The sequence below is a fragment of the Chinchilla lanigera genome, unplaced genomic scaffold, assembly GCF_000276665.1.
Source record: "Chinchilla lanigera isolate Chin_1 unplaced genomic scaffold, ChiLan1.0 scaffold00038, whole genome shotgun sequence".
Lineage (NCBI taxonomy): Eukaryota > Metazoa > Chordata > Mammalia > Rodentia > Chinchillidae > Chinchilla > Chinchilla lanigera.
Genome location: NW_004955439.1, coordinates 2,326,489 through 2,333,502, shown reverse-complemented (window position 1 = coordinate 2,333,502; position 7,014 = coordinate 2,326,489).

Sequence of the window (7,014 nt, the reverse complement as noted above, 5' to 3'; positions counted from 1 at the left end):
AGATGCACACACACACACACACACACACACACACACACAAACAATCCTAATATAAGAAAAGATACTTTTAGCATTTTAAATAGTATAGTACTTTTTTTGCAGTATTGAGGATTGAATTCAAGGCCTTCTCAGCAAGCTACGTCTTCAGCACTTTTTAATTTTTTTTTTTAAATTTTGAAACAATGCTTTGCTAAGTCATTATACAACCAGGGTGGGCTGGAACTTGTGATGCTCGTGCCTCCTGCCTCAGTTTCCCCAGTGTTGAATGGCTTCCACCATTCTTGGTTGGAAAGCACTTTTAAAAATATTTAACATGTATCATTTTTTTTAGCCTCCATGGCCTCACAAATCTTCAAGGATTTTCAAGATAGATACTATTACTAGGATCATTTTAGAGACTAGGAAACAGAGGCACAGAGAGATGAAGCCGGTTTCTCTAGGATATGGAAAAGTGGTAAGACACACATGCCTTGAATCTAGAGCTTACACATGGGCAGTTTCTGAGAAGCACTGGCATACTATAAAACTGACACCCAATGCTTGGAATTTAGTGTCACTTGCATCCTTTTATTGACTCCTGCAGAGGTGGAGGTGTAGCTCAGTGTTAGGCCCTTTGTCTAACATGTGCAAGGCCCTGGCTCCAGTCCTCAGCATCCCCTAAAAAAGAAGACTCTGTGGATTCTTTTATATTCATTAATTAGTAACTCAGCATATAGCGAAAGGATGAAATGATAAAATCACACTGCTGAATTTTAGTTAGCAATGTTACAATCAATTAAAAAATACACCAAGAATAAACTAATATTGCAATGGTAAAAGAAGCTTAAATCATTTGTCATATCACTTAATGGAATATTATAAAATCACCAAATATAACTATTATGAAGACTATACTGATACAGAAATTGCTGAAACATAATATTTGAAGAAAGCTAGATATAGAAACGTTTAATTGCTACAATTACAAAGTTAAAAAATATATGCTATTAATAGATAAAGTAAAAGAAAAAGAGGCAAAATAGATACTGTTGCATTCATTGTTACGATCATGAGTGTTTTATTTTTCTTCCTTTTATAACATACTGTCTTAATTTTTAAAGAATAATCGTATTTAAAGTTTATCAAATTCTCAAATAGATTAAAATCATCTTTCTTTGCTGGCATGTGTGAAGTACTGCCTGTGATCACCAGTACCGCTGAAAAAGAAAAGAAAAACATTGTGTTTGATTCCTTCGTGGAAGTGGAAATGAAACTGAAATTTTGAGACTGCAATAGAATCTCTCGTTCGGATGTTAGTCCTAATATGTTTCTGGTCAGTCTAAAAAGTATTCAGTTTCATTAGAGATGGAAAATATTTTTTATTATTCTGGTTCAGAGGGTTTTGAGCTTGAAGTTGGTAATCGTTCCTGCCTTGTTTTGCAACCTGAATTTAAAATTAATCTTTTTATTCTGGCTTTCTTTCAGTATCTCTTTTGCCAAGTAGATTTAACTATGGGGTTATTATGAACAGGATTTAAACAGATTTATTTTCAAATATATTTGCAAGTCTATGGCCTGACTGATTAAGATTCTTGGTATTCTGAAATTTAAATATTCCCTGGGCCCCTCAAAATTTGCCCTATGGAGCTTGAGTTATAATTAGGGGCATATGTTTATTTATTATAGGAAACATTATTTATTAAATAAAATAAGTAAGTAAAGTCCAGTATTGAAAGGGGAAAGAAAAAGCAGAGATGGGCATTTAGGATGGTGGGGGTGGGAAAGAGGGCTTTAGGGGTGGCTTTTCAGGAAGCCCTGACAGATAAGCGCAGAGCCCGGGTAGCAGAACTCCAAGTGAAGAGGCACGTCACCAAGTCTGGGTTTCAGAAGGAAGAGCCAAGCTGCAAATATAATTTGAAATTTAAAGCAAATAGTCATATTTTATTGAAATCTTCCAGGACAGCAAACAAAACAATGATTTTTGTGGCTCTGTTTGGGAAGTATGCGCGTAGGCATTAATTGTATATTTCTGGGAAATCGATTATTAGAATTTACCCATATGCATTTAACTGAAGTTTAGAGAAATAGATGATTTACTCAAAGGTTCTAAGAAAGGGTATGTGTTTTGTGCCTTATTTCCCTCCACTGTGATGTATGGCAAAGGTTATGTCATTATAGACACCCATGCTTTCAAATGCGCCTCATAAATAAACCCTTTCTGAGCCTATGGACATGGGAATAGGGTCACCTCCTTCCACAGAGGGTGTAGTGAGGGAAATGGAGAAATGTGCATTTCTCCAGAAGCATCCATCAGAGTGTTAGAAAAATGGGCATCAGAGTACACTTGTTAACAGGACTGTTGTTTATTTTGTTTTTCTTTTCTTTTGCATGTTTTGTCTTGAATGTTTCATCTCCCTTAGCTAAATTCTCAATTTGTTCCTTCCGTGTTACTCTCTGGCACTTTCCACTAGCTTGAGAGCCTCACAAGTGATTTTCACAAGGCCCATTAAGGACAGGGTTTACGGTGTTTATATGATCCCAGAGAGCAGCTAGAGCTTGAGCAGACACAGAGGCTGCCCCTCTGGCCCTGGGATCAGGCAAAACCTCTGAGGGCAGGAACCTTTCCTCTGGCCCTGTAGAGAATTCAAGCTCCAACTGGCCCGTTGTGCTCCTGGGGGTCTGGAGTGGTTCTGAGAGTAGGGTGACTTGGAGTGGCTAGGGAGTCCCTCAGAGACCAGCGCCAGTGGCCCTGGGGGAGCTGAGCAGCTGCCCTGGCTCTGCTGCCACCTGGGCCACATGGTTTGATTCATGCTGCGTAACTGTTTGTCAAGAGCATTGTAAACAAGCACAGGCTGGAGTGAGACATCCTTCCCATCATGAACAAATCAAGAATCCTCTCTTGGGGCCGATGGGAGCCTACTTCGAAAGTGAATCAGACTTCTTCCTCCACAGACTTTGAGGTGAAAAACTAAGGCCCTTCCTCCACAGACTTTGAGGTGAAAAACTAAGGGGTAAGGTGAAAAACTTACCCCTCCGACGTTCAGATGGAACAGTGTGTACCTAAACTACTAATCCAAATTCTTGCTAAATTCAGTTTGCCTTGGTTTTATTAATTTAGTTGAAAAAAAATGCTATCCAGAAGCAATAATCCCTCAGACTAGAAGATTGCCAGATGTGATTAAGGAGATTGGCCAGCTTCTAGGGATTTTCCACTTGTGGTTTTTTTTTTTTTCCCTATTATGTAATAGCAAACAGATATGACTCTTCATTTAAAATGGTTTAGCTGATAATGATATCAATGGATGCAGAGAAATGATAGAGCAGCAGGCACTTATATGTGAATCTGATGGTCAGACCTACTGCCTTTGGCTCCCATGTTTTCTTGTGTAAAAAGCTGTCTACTTTTCAAAGTCCAGGAAACCTGAAGTGGGATGCAGCTTGGGCAGTTTCCAAAGAGGCTTCTTCTTGTTACAGAAAACTTACTGTTTATAAGACACCACCCTGACTTTCAATTCGGATGGAGGCAACCCAGGTTTCTAGTGAAAATCCTTGGCAATTGGATCCATTATAAAAGGTACCCCCCATACCTACTCCTTTTCCAAAGGGGCCCTGTGAGCAGCTAATTATGACAAATGCAATTCAGAAGGCTTCTGACAGCGAAGTCATCTCACAGGTGCTTGGAGTGGCTTCCTAGCACATCTCCTAGCATATGACAATACTGGAAGATAAAGTCAGTAACAGGAGCATCTGATTTTTTCCTACACATGGTCACAGCTTTCTTTTCTCTGGACGATTGCAATGCTTATTGCTTATATAAAACCACAGGACTTTTCTGCCAACTGGTTCTGTTATGGTGCCTTTGTCATATTTCCAACTGGACTTGTAAGGGTAGGAATAGCTTCTTAGGCTTTTCTTGCTGTGGCTTGAGGTACTGGGGATGAAACCCAGGGCCTTCACATAGAGCTACATCCCCACCTTACCCACCTCTTTAATTTGAAATAGGGTCTCCCTAAATTGTCCAGATATCGGGAACCCGGCTTTCTGATCCTCCTGCCTCAGCTTCGCAAGTGCTTGAATTATACGCATGGGCTACCACACAGGCTGGTGTTCTTCATTCGAAAGAAGCTCCCCAGAAGGTTACCTATGGTATAACAACTAAAATAACCAGTAAAAATAGGAATTGTTTGGTTGTTTTGGATACAACTCTATTTGCTTATTTTTGGATGCTTGGTTTTTGTAAGAAGCTCTACCACAGTAAAGAAATATGTTCTATTGAACCTTTTCCTTATAGAAGTATCTGTCCTGGAACAGGCATGTTAAGAGGACGGGTGGCCTTTGGAATTCCCCTTCCCTATTGCCCGTGGGATTTCCTTTTATTGTCAACCAGAGTACTTGTTGCACTTCTGGATTCTCACAGTCTAACCCTCTACACATTTCTCTAGGCCTAGCCTGGGGCATAGGGCCACAGGGAAGCCTACTGGGAAGAGGAAGGAAGGAGCACATCCCTTGCACACGCTCCTCAGCAGGTAGTACTCCTGCTCCACCCCCACAGGGATGCTGCTCCTCGCCTCCCCCTTCCAGCATCCTCACCCCAAACTTTCAGCTCATATCCAGAGAAAAGAAAACTGTCAGAAGCCTTCTCCTGAATTACATTTGTCACAATTAGCTGCTCACAGGGCCCCTTTGGAAAAGGAGTGGGTATGAGGGGTACCTTTTATAATGGATCCAATTGCCAAGGATTTTCACTAGAAACCTGGGTTGCCTCCACCCGAATTGAAAGTCAGGGTGGTGTCTTATAAACAGTAAGTTTTCTGTAACAAGAAGAAGCCTCTTTGGAAACTGCCCAAGTTGCATCCCACTTCAGGTTCCCCGGGCTTTGAAAAGTAGACAGCTTTTTACACAAGAAAACACGGGAGCTGAAAGCAGAAGGTCTGGTCATCAGACTCACATGTAAGTGCCTGGTGCTCCATCATGTCTCTGCATCCCTTCCTCCTTCTCTTCCCTGAGACTTCTACCACACCCAGCCCTCAAGCGTTACATAGCTAAAACTCAAGAATTCACTAACATAGCTTTCTTTTGAAATGGAGGTAGTTTGTCCCCTTTCATTCTTGAAATTGTAGTGTAGCAGAAAATGGTCCCCGCAGCAATTATACATCAGTTTGTTAGTTGCCCAGGTAATAGTTCCTGTTGCAGTTCCAGTTGCTTAGGCTGTCACCGTGATGCATAGCTGGTCACTACAACGCACACTGTATAAACCAATCCCCACTTGACAAGCCATTCTACCTCTGAATTTTCTGCTTGCTTATCCAATATAAGCCCTAGGCCAAGAGAGATCAGGGCTTGATATTTGGGGAATGATTTCAATCTGTGCCGTTGACAAAAATAAATCTGCCTCCAAATCCTGGGTGTCATTTTGGTGTTTCTGCTTGCCGTTGCAGTAGAACAGATCCTTTCTGGATTGAGAACATTTAAAAATCAAACAAACAAAGTAGTGGGAGAGAATTATTCTAGATACTAATTCTGACAGCGTGGGGTTATTTGCTTTTTGAGTTGGAAAATAAGACTCAAGAAAAATAGACACTGGACTAATCTCCAGGGAAAGGCCTGGCAATCCTGTCCACAACTAATCCACCAAGCTTTGGAAGCTTCCTCTCCTGTCTCCTCCAAAAAATCCTTTTCCCACTATTTTTAACTTCTTTCTCTCTCTTTCTCTAGGCTAATGTCTCTTAGCATGTTAAACACAGTGTTCTTGCACCATCTCAAAAAGCAAGCAAGCTAACTAAAAACAGTCCCTTTACACCCACAAACTCTGCCTTGTTCCAGCACCCCCTTTCCCCACCACCCCAACCCTTTTCCTTCTTTGCCAAGCCTCATGAAAATCTCCATTTTCTAACCTCACAGTTTCTCCTCTCCCATTGCAACGGATTCATTAAACAGTATTTATGGGTTGCTTAATATTTCCTGGGACTAAAGTGCAGAACATGACAAAAAGTCTCATTCCAGTTGTAACCTGAACAGGAAAATGGAACTTCAGAGCTTAGGTTTTTGTTGTTGTTGTTATTTTCCTTTGGAAGCAAGTGGCTTCTCCAAACTCCCTCAAACCCAAAGCGTAAACCACCACCCCATCTCTCCTCAGCCCAGATGAAGGAGAACTTGCAGATTCTGGCACCAGATCTAAGTCCAGTTTCATGTGCACAGACAAGAGAGGGAGAGGGGCCCAGGGTCCAGGAAAAGATGAAACAAGATGAAAGGGCCTGTTGCGTGTGTCACTGTGTTCCTGGCCCCACTGTTCTTGCTATGACAGACCCTTACATACTTGTACACGGTGAGATGGCGAGTTGGGTGTAAAGGCCTCTTCATCTCCTTGGACCTGGCTTTGAATAAATCCCTTTTCCATTGTATGAAAAATCAATGGCCTCTGATTTGTCGGTGGTGAGGAAATGAATGTGAGCATGTGGACTTCTGTGGCTGGTGACACATTGAAACCAGTGCCCATGAAGAGGCCAGTAAACCTCATTGCTGACATTTCTCCATCCCCACCTCCCTGATGTGTACAGATGCTCTTCAGCTTGCTAATGGAGTGATATCTTGATAAACCTGTGGTAAACTTCGTACAAGGTAAGCTCAAAATGGCTCTCACACACCCAACCTTCCAGACGTCAGGGCTTGCAACAGTCACCTGCAGAGTATTGGTCACTCCTCCTGATGATCCTGTGTCTGACTGGAGCTTTGGTGACCCAGGATTATGAAGGAGGATCTCATTACATAACGTTAACTCAGGAAAAGATCAAAATCCAGATTGCCAAGTATAATTTCCAGTGGATGCACACCAATTCTGTACCAGGGTAAAGTTGAAAAATCCTAAGTTGAATCATGTTAAATAGGGACCATCTGGATGCCACAGCGCTTAAAGACTGAGGCAAAGGTCAACAATGACCTGCCTGGTACTACCTGGTGGGGACACAAAAAATATCAGGTTGACCCTTGAGGGAAGAATCCTGCATTTCAAAGCAGCCCTGATCCAGGAGACTGTGG